Source organism: Bos taurus, chromosome X, assembly GCF_002263795.3.
Source record: "Bos taurus isolate L1 Dominette 01449 registration number 42190680 breed Hereford chromosome X, ARS-UCD2.0, whole genome shotgun sequence".
Classification (NCBI taxonomy): domain Eukaryota; kingdom Metazoa; phylum Chordata; class Mammalia; order Artiodactyla; family Bovidae; genus Bos; species Bos taurus.
Window position 1 is genome coordinate 134608906 of NC_037357.1, and position 14176 is coordinate 134623081.

The 14176-nt window shown below is 45.4% G+C and overlaps 1 protein-coding gene across 7 annotated transcripts in view; it reads right to left on the reverse strand.

The window, feature by feature from the left end:
* Nucleotides 1–14176, reverse strand: part of LOC101902122 (uncharacterized) — a 493329-nt gene that overhangs the window by 197997 nt on the left and 281156 nt on the right. For 3 of the 7 annotated variants that reach the window (XM_059883916.1, XM_059883914.1, XM_059883915.1), the window contains one exon: nucleotides 1–14176. This exon is cut by the window's right edge and continues 47356 nt beyond it. The exons of the other annotated variants lie outside the window; for them this stretch is intronic. The gene's annotated coding sequence lies outside the window, so the exon portion shown is untranslated. 7 annotated transcript variants of the gene reach the window in all.

The window sequence follows — 14176 nt, forward strand, 5'->3', positions numbered from 1 at the left end:
TTGATTTCCCACTTTAGTGTTTGTGATGAAATATGATGGTGATTGCAATTTCTACTCACTATAGAAATTGTGTGTGTGTGTGTGTATTTAAGTGTGATAATCTTTTGTTTTTAATGGGCAGATAAATTTATGTCATTTATACTTATTTTTAATTGAAATATGACATTATATTCATTTCAGGTGCACAACATGATTTGCTATTTGTACATGTTGCAAAAAAGATCACCACCATAAGTCTAGTTAATATTAATCAGCACATAGTTACAAATTAGTTTTCTTGTGGTGAGGACTCATTTATACATATTGCTGTGAAAGATCAATTTGCCGTTTTTTCTGTTTCCTTTAATCTTTTAGTTTTAGCTGTTTAAAAATTTTTGATAGAGTTTTGGTAATGGTAAAAAAACGAAGGAAGGAGGTTCTGAGACATTTTAGTAAAAAAAAAAAAACAAAAAAAGAAAAAACTTATATTGTTCCCTTCTACTAGCCAAAAAGATCTAGAAACTATTACTCATAAGACTGTAAATAAAAAAATCTGAAAAAGTGCCTATAATTAGCACTTCTCTTTATTTTTAATACAGCTTTAACAATGATGAACCTCTTCTCTTATGTAAAGAAGAGAGTAAGAGTCACATCAGCTTTTGATCTTGGTAATAATTCACAAAGGTTTCAGAGAGAAATCATATCTAGGAAATACCTCCAAGTTCTTAAGAATAAGCTTCATGTTTAAGCGGGAAAACACTTTTTAAGTGTTCTTCCCCGCCACCCGCCGCCCCCCGGAAGTTCTGATGGCTATGTGTAGATGGACATCATTGCTTTTTCAAGCAAGGATGCTGACTTTTTACCCCCGAAGCACTTGAAACGTGCTATGTAAGAATTTTTATACAGAAATTCATTGACTTTGACAGAATTTCAAATTGTCTCTTCTATCATGATGGTTCATCAGCTGCTTTTGGTTTATCAGAGTTGAAGTGTTTTACCCTCAAATGGTTCCGCTTAAATTCCTCTTTCAGACTAAGATTCCCAAAACATGAAATTCATTTAGCATTACGCTGGGCTTTGTTGAACCCACTGTGTTTTTCGCCCGGAGGCTGGTAAAGGAAAACAGAATAGAAATGAACCTTAGGGGTCGTACTTTCTCAACAGAGAATCAGACCCAAATGTACAAGCTCACCTCTTTTTACAATCTTGCATTTTCATGGAAAACTTTTTCAATGAATTTTATCTTAATGGCAAAAGAAAATTTGAATACTTCAGATACTCTTCTGGTTTATTGGTTAAAAATATTTAATATGACCTTTGATGTTGAGTGGCTTTCCCTGGTGGCTCAGCTAGTAAAGAACCTGCCTGCAATGTTTCACATTGCTTTACCTTTCTGAAAGACATTATGAAAATGACTGAAATCAGTAGATGTGACTTTTAACAATCTGTTAATAACTTATAGTATAGGGAAATAAATTGCCCAAGTGATAGATTTTTTCCCCCTTTACCAAGCGGCCCTGCGTGAATTTGCTCACCATTCCAGATGAGACCATTATCATATGTGAAGAGGAGAGATAACCAGCTGCAAAGACAGAGCTGTCCAGACCTTTCCATCCTGACTTATGGTGGAGCAGACTTCAGAGGTCAGTGGCTACAGAGTCATGGGCCTTGGGGAAGACATGAACGAGTCTGTTCTCAGCAGCAGTAAGCAGACTGGCTTGATGGCGAGTGTGTAAACCTGCTGAGCACGGTCCTTTCTGGCCCTCCACCCATCACCCACGGCAGGCAGTGGTCACTCCAGGGGGCAGGGATGCCCATCTGGTGGTATGGTCCCCAGAGCAACATGACGATCTCCTTGATGACCCATCAGAGAGGAGGAGAGTGCAACACTACATCTCCTTCCTGTTAGGGGTGGAGGGGGGCTGGGCAACAGAAAACACTCCAAAGTGGCAGAGACCTTGTCTCAGCGGCAGTCTCAAGCTCAAGAAGCCATCCTCTGGATAAACAACCAGCTCCTACTGTAGACCACAGAGAACTACATTCAACATCCCGTAACAAGGCATAACGGAAAGGAATATGAACATGGCAGGTTTAGGAGATTGGCATGGATCATTCCCAAGGCTTGTGGGCATTCAATCTGAGGTTACGGTTACAATTCAACAAGTTTCATGTCGCCAGTGTGCAGTTACGGAAAATAGACATCTTAGTTGGAGAAAAGAAAAACAAATCATCTATTTTCTTCTCCTTTAAGTCACGGATGACAAGGGGTCAAGCCAAGACGTCAAGCGGACTTGTTTCCAAGGTCAGAAATGGGAGCGAACGAGACCCTCAGAAATCAGTAACCGTATTCACTGGAATGACACCCTAATGTGTAATGAATGGCAAAGTGCTTCAGATGCAATGGTTTTCTTCTCCAGTAATTATTGAGATGTGGCCCTCGTGTGTGTATTGGGGGTGAGAGGCACTTACAAGTGTTTCAGAATTGCCCTGACACAGAAGTCAGAGAGCAGGACCAACTGCTAGGTCAGAAAAAGAAAGTGTGTGAATAGCAAGGGTAACAATTACCATACAAAGATGTCTCAAATAAAAGCAGTTTTTCCTTCTCATCTTTTGTCAAAAATAACATTTTTTCCACCTACAGACTTTTGATCACCCTTGGGATTTGGAACAAAGAATTAAAGAATTGAGGTTTTGTTTTTTTTTTTTTTAAGGTTTCTTTATATATGTAATCAAAACAACATACTTTCTCTCATGAAATGTATTTTTCTATGCCTTCTTCAGGGGAATTTTTCAACCCAGAGATTGAACCTGGGCCTCCCAGATTCTTTACCATCTGAGCCACCAGGGAAGCCCAATCAACACACACATTAATAATTTCAGATTATTTCTAGCTAATGCGTCATTTAAAAATTAAAAAGCCTTTGCTGGTGGTCCAGCCAATGCATGAAAGATCTTGCATTTCATAACCAAGATTGAAGATTGTGCATACCACAGCTGAGAGCCAGTACACCTAAATAAATACATACGTAAATAAATATTTTCAGGAAATAAGTGAGAAAAAACAGGTCTGAAAAGAGAATTCTCTGTGAGCCCAGAGGTACCAGCAGGGAGCAGAGCTTGGGAGTCGGACAGCATCGCTCTCACAGGCATGTTCTAACTGGACTTTGTAACTCGCTGGAAGCATGAAAAGAAAGTGAGTTAGTCTCTTAGTTGTGTCTGATTCTTTGCGACCCCTTGGACTGCAGCCCATCGGCTCCTCTGTCCATGGGATTCTCCAGGCAAGCATCCTGGAGTGGGTTGCCATTTCCTTCTCCAGGGCATCTTCTGGACTCAGGGATGGAAGCCAGGTCTCCTGCACTGCAGGCAGATCCTTTAGCATCTCAGCCACCAGGGAAGCCGCTGAAAGCATACACATCTCGAGAGTCTATAGCATTTACTGAGCTGTACGTGCACTGAGGAGCTGCAAGAAGACATCATTCAACACTCAGGGAGTAAAACATGCTACGCTTCTAAGATGAATGAAACTGTGAGAACTGCAACACCAAAATGGCAAGCCACGCATTAGATGGAAAGTGTACATGTTGATAAATCTTTTAATCCCTTCAAATGACTGCAGGTATAATGATATGGATTGCACACGCAAAAGATAATTACTGTTTCATAGTGCCTCATAAGTCTAGCGAAGGAAATCTTTAATGTTGTTAAACCCAGAACAAAATTATTTGTTTACACACCATTTTTGACAAACTGAAGAAATTAATGGTGTTTAACACAGCCGCTGTACCAGGAACAAGGATATGTCTTTTAAAAAAATCACTTAGTAAAATAAGCCTGCTCATGATAAAAATAAAAAACCATCCCCTTCCCTTACACCTACCATTATGTATATCACTGCAAGGAATAAATGGTACTGAAAAATCAATATTTCAATAAACCTATGATTCTGTCTTACTAACTCTAAGCATGTGTGCATAGCTATTTTTCTTGAAGTATTATCTTCAGATAGAGACTATTAACTTGTGTTTAGGGATATCAGAGAGCATTATTACACCGCACTTGGGGCCCCTGTAAACAGCAACGTCACTGAAATAAACCACTAGGAAGGATGTTGAAGGGCTTCCCTGATAGCTCAGTTGGTAAAGAATCCGCCTGCAACGCAGGAGACCCTGGTTTCAATCCCGGGTCGGGAAGATCCGCTGGAGAATGGATAGGCTATCCAATCCAGTGTTCTTGGGCTTCCCTAGCAGCTCAGCTGGTAAAGAATCCACCTGCAATGCAGGAGACCTGGGTTTGATCCCTGGGTTGGGAAGATCCCCTGGAGGAGGGAAAGGCTACCCACTCCAGTATTCTGGCCTGGAGAATTCCAGGGACTGTAGAGTCCATGGGGTCGCAAAGGGTCGGACACGACCGAGCGACTTTCACTTCACTTCAGGATGCCAAACAGGGCAACAGGTACAGAGTAAGCGTGGGCTCATGTTCACAGACCGGGAGCTGAAAGAAGAAGACAGAGTGTGTGATGCCCGATCCAGCTCGGCAAGGGTGCGTCGGGCGACACAAATCTTTCACCACCATGGGCATGTCCACCAGTGACTATGAAAGCCCTGTAAGCACTGATCTAGGGCTTTCGTGTACATTTCAGTGCAATCAAAATCCATGCATGACTAAGATTAAAGGTATGTACTGCTTACTCTTGGTGCTCAGAAATCTCACAGTGTCGCACAGCAAGGCACACGGAGGGTCTGTTTTTATTCCCCATGCTTAGCTTTCTGCGAGGTTTTAGGACACTGGCATCATCTTTTCTCTGCACTCTTCCTTTGACATTTCCAACTCTCTGCTAGCTCTGATCATCGTTCTGGACACATACACGAGTCATATGGTAGCAAGAAAGAAGGAAGTAGTGGTAAGAAAAAGAGAAAAAATATGTACGATTCCAAAGAATGAGGAAACAGTTAAAACGGGATGAGAAGTGGATGATAACGAGATTTCATGGCAAGGAATGGAGCGTCATTATTAATGAGTGAAGGAAACTTTGATTGCTCCCATCTGCCAGGCAAGGGGCCAACCACAGTGAGTAATACACTAAGTGAATTCTCCTTTATAGCCCCGTATCCCAGATGAGGAAAATAGGGCTGAGAAGAGCTTAGGAAGTTCCCCGGTGTCCCCAGCAGCCAGAGGCATGGCCAGATAAAGCCACAACTGTCTGACTCCACAGGGCAGACGGTCAATTCACTCCTTCTAGATAAGGCGGGTGAGCAGACCTGGCCACTCCAGAGCATCTCTGTGGCCTGGAAACTATTACTGGATGACGACCTAGACAGCATATTAAAAAGCACAGACATTACTTTCCCAACAAAGCTCCATGTAGTCAAAGCTATGGTTTTTCCAGTATTCACGAATGGATGTGAGAATTGGAATATAAAGAAATCTGAGTGTTGAGAATGGATGCTTTTGAACTGTGGTGTTGGAAAAGACTCTTGAGAGTCCCTTGGACTGCAAGGAGATCCAACCAGTTCACCCTAAAGGAAATCAGTCCTGAATATTCATTGGAGGGACTGATGCTGAAGCTGAAACTCCAATACTCTGGCCACCTGATGCAAAGAACTGGCTCATTGGAAAAGACCCTGATGCTGGGAAAGATTGAAGGCGGGAGGAGAAAGGGACGACAGAGGACGAGATGGTTGGATGGTATCACCAACTCAATGGACGTGAGTTTGAGCAAGCTCTGGGAGTTGGTGATGGACAGGGAGGCCTGGCGTGCTGCAGTCCATGGGGTCACCAAGAGTCGGACACGACTGAGCGACTGAACTGAACTGAACTGGACTGAGGACAATAAATGCCCAGAAGACTCAGGAAGAATCCCCAACCTTCCCCCTAACTGCCTGAGGAGTGTAGATGGAGTACCTGTTCCAGGAAGGGAGTCATCACCCTAGAAAACCACTCAGTGAACCAGATGTGTGGACTGAGAGGAAGCCAGCAAAGGCTGTCTGTGACACCCTTCTCTTACCCCTTCCTACACGTGACTGATCTCTAACTTTATTTAGGACTTTATTCTGATTTCCAGATGCATGCTTCAACTTATCAACCAGGTAGCTCTACCTGAACCCCCCTCCCCCGCACCCCCCTCCCCCTGACACACACAACTCTCACATCCATTAAACCCCATCCTGGACAATTCCTTCACTTCAACCCGATTCCCTACACAGACCACACTTCCTGTGTTCCCTGCTTGGGGCAAGCTAAGGAAACCCCACACTGGTCTAGTCTTGGGACAGTCCCTGGCCTAAACCATGGATGTGCAAGCTTTTCAAGGGGCAGTCATATTCATTACCTAGTCCCCCTTTATTCAGACAGGGTGCTTTCTAAAAAATCACAGCAGATGCTTGAAATCATGGATCGTACTGACCTGTACAGACATGATATATATAGAAAGAGATATCAGGGCTTCCCTGATGGCTCAGTTGGTTAAGAACCCACCTGCAAGGCAGGAGACCCCTTTTCGATTCCTGGGTCAGGAAGATCCCCTGGAGAAGGGATAGGCTACCCACTCCAGTATTCTTGGGCTTCCCTGGTGGCTCAGCTGATAAAGAATCCATCTGCAATGCGGGAGACCTGGTTTCAATCCCTGGGTTGGGAATATCCCCTGGAGAAGGGAAAGGCTGCCCACTGCCTTCTTCTGGCCTGGAGAATTCCACAGACTGTATAGTCCATGGAGTCACAAAGACTCGGACACGACTGAGTGACATTTGTTTTTGGGGAGGGGGCAGGGGTTTGAAACCATCACCAACAATGAGACACAGCTACAGTGTTTGCTGAGAGGTCTATACAGAAAGGATTTAGGACTGTTCAAGTAGACTCATGGTGTCTGAGCTTCTGTGAGGGAAGGAAAAAACACAGGAGGAGTTATTCCCCCACTTCTATCAATTCTCTTCCAGAGATGAGATGCCCTAAAGACTGTCAGCTCAACATCAGGGATCAGAGTGCCTGGGAAGTCAACGCCAGCTGAAAGCAAGAAGCCTGAGTAGTCTGCTTGAAAAACGTACCAATCACGAAATTAGGATTCTGACTAAGTTTCCCTCTTCACACGCTTTCCCTCCGTGCAGTAGAAGGTGAGGAGCCTCATTAGACACAACAAATATATCAACACATTCAGTAGCAATGACATTCATGGACAAGGATGATAAGCCCTGGACACTGATGTGGTTTCCAAGTCTGGAATTTCTGACGAGAAATTCATCTCATTGCTAGCGAAATATATTCATTTATTTTATTTATTTTTTTTTGTAACTCAGTTTTACAAGAGAAATTGCTTCTCTGTGCCCCCTCCTGCCCAAAGGAATCGAGATAGCATGGGCAGGAGAGAAATAGTATGTTTAATCGTGTAGAAAATGACCACCCAGCTGTGAGAAGCACAGCACTGTCAGCTCGGGTTGATGAGTATGGAGAAGGCAAACTAGTCTGTATCACTTTTTAAAAATATAAATTTCTAGGGTTAGCAACATTCCATATAACAAAGATTCTGGTCACCGAAACAAGTCTATTCTAACAGTTTAAGTCTATCTACAAGGGAAGATATTTTTGTCTCTTTACCTTTATTTTGATGACCTTTTGGAAAAATATGTTAACTGATATTTTAAAATATAGCCCCTTTCCCCCTTTTGAGGCTCTATTGGGGAAGTGAAAGTCACTCAGTCGTGTCTGACTCTTTGCGACCCAGTGGACTACACAGTCCATGGACTCTCCAGGCCAGAATACTGGAGTGGATAGCCGTTCCCTTCTCCAGGGGATCTTTCCAACCCCAGGGGTCGAACCCAGGTCTCCTGTATTGCAGGCAGATTCTTTACCAGCTGAGCTACCAGGGAAGTCCTGTTGGGGAAGGCTGAGTAAATTATATCCCACACTGGTTAGACCAAGGGGTCCCATCACCAGTGGTCCATGTGAAGATTCTCTGCTCTTGATCACGTGCCCTTTCATCACTACTGCTCACCCCAATTCTCTTTCCTGTCCTGTTCACTCCAACCGAGTGGTGAGCAGGCTTCTTTCTGAAGTCACAACCACAAGGCTACCTGCACGCTTACGTCTTCCCTATCAGTTCTGCCGTGAACGCTACAAGCACAAGGAACTGGATTCCCCCCTACGGCCGGCAGGAGCTCAGAAGTGGCTCCTTCTCCACTCAAGCTTCCAGATGACAACACAGCCCAGAGCAGACCTTGACTGGAGCCACATGAGACCCCAGCACAGGACCCGGCCAGGCCACATCCAGATTCTGGACCCACAGAAACTACAAGGTAACAAGCATGTTTTAAGCAATTCAGCCTGTGGATATTTGTTACGCGGTCATAGCTAACTGATACACTTTCCAATAGTGACTTGAGCCTCTTCGAAATCAACTCTTCAGTCAACTCTTCTGGAACAGAAGCACAGAGCTCTTTGCTTCCCTTGGTTTTCACTGTTGTCTGCTATGCCAAGATCTATGATGCAGGCACAGGAATTCTCTTGACTATGATACAAGTTTACAGCTCTCGGTTCAGAAGGTTGAACTATTTGAATCAAATCAGAGACCTTGAAAAATTTGTTTTCTTTATTTTCTTGGGCTCCAAAATCACTGCAGATGGTATCTGCAGCCATGAAATTAAAAGACACTTCCTCCTTGGGAGAAAAGCTATGACCAACCTAGACAGCATCCTAAAAAGCAGAGACATTACTTTGCCAACAAAGGTATGTCTAGTCAAAGCTATGGTTTTTCCAGTAGTCACGTATGCATGTGAAAGTTGGACTATAAGAAAAGCTGACTGCCAAAGAATTGATGCTTTTGAACCGTGATGTTGGACTCTTGAGAGTCCCCTGGACTGCAGGGAGATCCAACCACTCCCTCCTAAAGGAAATCAGTCCTGAAGATTCACTGGAAGGACTGATGCTGAAGCTGAAATTCCAATACTTTGGCCACCTGATGCAAAAAACTGAGGCCTTGGAAAAGACCCTGATTCTGGGAAAGATTGAAGGTGGGAGGAGAAGGGGAAGACATAGGATGAGATAGTTTGATGGCATCACCGACTCGGTGGACATGAGTTTGAGTAAGCTCCAGGAGTTGGTGATGGACAGGGAAGCCTGGCGTGCTACAGTCCATGGTGTCACAAAGAGTGGGACACAACTGAGCAACTGAACTGAACTGATTGAGCAATTTGCCAGCATCATTTGTACAACAGTTACTAGAGCATCCATCCCATATTTATACAGAGAAGTTTAATGAGATCATTCGCAGATATCTTCAAAGCACCACTCAGCACTCAAAAAGTACTCACAAAACAGTCACCACTAGAGTCAGTGTTCACAGCTGGATCATAAAGACGGCTGCTGCTGCTGCTAAGTCACGTCAGTCATGCCCAACTCTGTGTGACCCCATAGAGGGCAGCCCACCAGGCTCCGCCATCCCTGGGATTCTCCAGGCAAGAATACTGAAATGGGTTGCCATTTCCTTCTCCAATGCATGAAAGTGAAAAGTGAAAGTGAAGTCGATCAGTTGTGCCTGACTCTTCACGACCCCATGGACTGTAGCCTACCAGGCTCCTCAGTCCACAGGATATTCCAGGCATGAGTACTGAAGTGGGTTGCCATTGCCTTCTCCTAAAGAAGGCTGAGCGCCAAAAAATTGATGCTTTTGAACTGTGGTGTTGGAGAAGACCCTTGAGAGTCCCTTGGGTGGCAAGGAGATCAAACCAGTCAATCCTAAAGGAAATCAACCATCGATATTCAGTGGAAGGACTCATGCTGAAGCTCCAATTCTTTGGCCACCTGATGCAAAGAGCTGACTCAATGGAAAAGACCCTGATGCTGGAAAGACTGAAGGCAGGAGGAGAAGTGGGGGACAGAAGATAAGATGGCTGGGCAGCATCACTGACTCGATGGACATGAGTTTGAACAAACTCCAGGAGATAGAGAAGGACACAGGAGCCTGGCGTGCTGCAGTCCATGGGGTCGCAAAGAGTTGGACACGACTTAGTGCCTGAACAACAGCAGCAAGAGTCAGTGTAGCCTAACTGAACTTAATGAGCACGTGTTTGTATGCCATAGCGCAGGGGTCCCCAGTCTCCGAGATCTGATGCCTGATGGTGTGAGGTGGAGCTGATGTAATGAAAGTACAAATAAAGCCCACAATAAATGTAATGTAATGTGCTTGAATCACCCCAAACCATCTTCCTCTCCCCAGCCTGTGAACAAAACTGTCTCCCATGAAACCACTCCTTGATGTGCAAAAGGTTCCCCACCGCTGCCTCAGAGAACAGCTGGTTCTCAGCAGTGGGTGTTAAACTAAATGAACACACTGAAAGAAATAACAGCGTTATCTGATACCAATTAGGAGAGATCAACTGAAGGAAAAATCAGGAACGCAGTAAGACATTCCACTTTTGGACACAAAACGGTAATGGGGCTAGTTCTCCCTGGACTGTCTGATTTCAAATCTAAATCTGATTTGCAGAATGAGGTCTCCTTCTGTTTAATCGTAGGTGTCTACAGCATCGTCGAGCAGAAGAACATTCTCCTGCCCTTGGAGGAGACACAACACCGATACACAGACAAAGACTGTTCACACTGAGCCTTTGCCTGCTGCAAAAGCTTGAATCTCAACATGCACAACCTATGAGCAGAAAATGGGTCAATCCGAACACCTCCCTGAATTATGGAAATCTACAAAATTGTGTTTATTCACATCAAAAGGAGCTGTGTATCTCACTCTTTCCAGCATGATAGCTGCAGACAAGACTGATGGCTTCTCTCTTTCTCGGTTGCTACAGACACAAAACCTCTTTCATCTTTTCCTGTCAGAATCTTTGCTCCAACAGTAGCCTCTCTCTGTTCTGAATCCTGGATATGACTAACTAGCTCATCCTGCGTTTGCAATAAACACATATTTTCAGGAGCTCTCCAGTTCTCTGATCTCTCCCAGAACCACGCCTGGAGGCCCCCCTTTCCCTGAATAAAACCACAACACAGCCTGTTTAAGAGGCAATTTGGAACAGGATGATACATTTCTGACATAAGACAGCTGATTCAGCTTGTCGTAGCACAGAACCCAATAAAACATGGTAAAGCAATTATCCTCCAATTAAAAACGAATTAAGAAAAAAAGACTAACCTTTCCATGAAGGATGCAGAAACTTTTAAAGTTAGTTTTATGTTTGGGGATTTATATGGAACATGACTGGGGGGCAGGGGGTAAGGCCCAGTCTCCGCACAGCAGCATGATGCAAAGACGGAAATTATGGACAGATCCAAAGGGGACAAAAATGTGTATTTTGTTGGAGAAAAATTATGGTATCATGTAGGGAATAGATAATCATGGGGTTATCTGCTAGGGATACATGAAATCCCACCTAGTGTTATAAATAAAGGTTTACTGGACCACAGGCACACGCATCTGCTTACCTGTCACAGATCTCTGAATGCTTACTTGCTAGGCCAGCACCGTTGAGCGGTTGAAATCAGGACCCTACAGGTCACAAGGCCTGATGTACTGCCTTCCTGAGTCTTTACAGGAGACCGCACTGAGCCTTGCAGAGCAGGTACAGCACGTGGATTTTGGTGCCATGAAAAATTCAGATGTTGGCTAGGAATTGCATCTTGTTCTTTTGGTTTTGTTGATCAGAATCAACACAGGCAGATCAAAGGACGTACCTGGTGCTCCAGCGGAGAAGACTCAGTGCTCCCAATGCAGCTGGGCCAGGTTCCGTCCCTGGACGGGGAACTAGACCCTACATGCTGAACTAAGAGTTCGCATGCTACAGTGAAGACCAAAGACCCCACGGGCTGAAACTAAGACCTGGTGTAGCAAAATAAATAAATATTAAGAAAAAAAAAAAAGGCGGAAGTACACCTAGGCCTGAGCACTGGAGGTACTTGCCACATGGCAGCTATTTCTCATCCCTTCTGCAGATAACTCCACAAAAAGCAAATCACTGCGTCCATACCTCTCACAACGGGTGTCATCTCAGGGAAACGTGAGCATAGCAGATGGCATCATGAGTCGGTGTGCTGCCGTGTGGGTCAGCTACATAGGTTCTATGTAATATTCGCCGAAGTTTAGCTGGGGATTTCTCAGTGAGGATGGCTCACCTGGTAAAGAATCCGCCTGCAATGCGGGAGACCTGGGTTCGACCCCTGGGTTGGGAAGATCCCCTGGAGAAGGGGTAGGCTACCCACTCCAGTATTCATGGGCTTCCCTGGTGGCTCAGCTGGTAAAGAACCCACCTGCAGCATGGGAGACCTGGGTTTGATCCCTGGATTGGGAAGATCCCCTGAAGATGGGAACAGCTACCCACTCCAGTATTCTGGCCTGGAGAATTCCATGGACGGTACAGTCTATGGGGTCGCAAAGAGTCGGACAGAACAGAGCAACTATCACTTTCACTAATAAATTACTTACCGTCAGGATCGGTAAACGTTACGTTTTCTAATAACTTTTGGGAAGGAAAACTTATTTAAAATTGCCTTTCAAGTACAGGTAAAGATATAATTGAAAACCAATTTGGATAACCTACGATTTAATTTCCTGAGCCTATGAGTCTTATGTTTGACACTAAATTCTAAGGTACAGTTTTAATAGAATAAAGGTCACACTATTGTTGGGACAAAAGAAAAGGGCAAAGTAAAGATAACTAAAGAAACGCTGGAGAAGGGATAGGCTGCTGCTGCTGCTAAGTCGCTTCAGTCGTCTCCGACTCTGTGCGAACCCATAGACGGCAGCCCACCAGGCTCTCCTGTCCCCTGGATTCTCCAGGCAAGCACACTGGAGTGGGTTGACATTTCCTTCTCCAAGGGATAGGCTACCCATGCTGATATTTTGGGGCTTCCCTTGTGGCTCAGCTGATAATCTGCCTGCAATGTGAGAGACCTGGGTTTGATCCCTGGGTTGGAAAGATCCCCTACAGAAGGGAAAGGCTACCCACTCCAGTATTCTGGCCTGGAGAATTCCATGAACTGTATAGTCCATGGGGTTGCAAAGAGTCAGACATGACAGAGTGACCTTCACTTTCATAAATAGGCTGAAAAAGGAGAGACGACTGAGTGCGGGTCAGGCTTTAGATGTGACTTTTGTTTTCTCTACTTTGGGCAACGGAGGCTGGATGAGTGCTCAGTTTTTGTAAAAGCAGCCCTGGGGATTCTGGGGGCATTCCCTGGCCGTCCAGTGGTTGAGACTCCGTGCTTCCAATGCAGGGGACATGAGTTCAAGCTGTGGTCAAGGAACTGAGATCCCATATGGTACATGGTGCAGCCCCCAAAAAATTTTTTTTAAAAAGCAGACCTCCAGGGCTCCTCTTATCTGAGCATCAAGGCCCAAAAGATGGCCCTGTGTCTGGCACAGCTCCTGCCTCCTGGATGGAAGGTGGAAGTGAAAGAGAAAGTCGCTCAGTCGTGTCCAACTCTTTGCGACCCCACGGACTATACAGCCCATGGAATTCTTCAGGCCAGAACACTGGAGTGGGTAGCATTTCCCTTCTCCAGGGGAATCTTCCCAACCCAGGGATCGAATCCAGGTCTCCCACACTGCAGGCAGATTCTTTACCAGCTGAGCCACCAGGGAAGCCCAAGAATACTGGCCTGGGTAGCGTACCCCTTCTCCAGGGGATCTTCCCCGATGCGGGTGTCAGAAGGAATCCACCTGTTATTCCCAACTCACTCAGCCTCAGCACCCACGCTTTTCTACTCCAAGTTGTTTCTGGTCCCCACGACACAGCTCAAATCAGCGTCATCTGCGTGGTCTTGGTGTATGTGGCCACTGAAAGGAGCATCTCTCTGGCACCTTTATCTACAGTCTCAAAGAACTCTTGTGAAGACGGGCCATTGCTCAGGGCGTAGCGGCTATTGAAAAATCTCTGGCCAGCCATCACAGCAGAGTTCTAGAGTTTCTTCTGCAGTTGGAGGGGCAGGGGGTGGGGGTGGGTGTGCCAGTCCGGGGAGACCGCCTGGGGAGCCTGGGAGCTAGTGGAGAGGGTCTGTGTCAAGCTTGGCAGTGGCCCCGGCCCCAGCTGAGACCCAGCGGGACCACCCGGGCGCGTGACACCACCGCTGGCCTGCTGGGTGAGCTCCAGCTGGACGAAATACACATCAGCCTAGGAAACATGCATCGGGATGATGGAACGGTAACACAGAGGTAATGGTGTGAGCAGGGGCGGATGTACTGATGGGAAACACGTGTCCACAT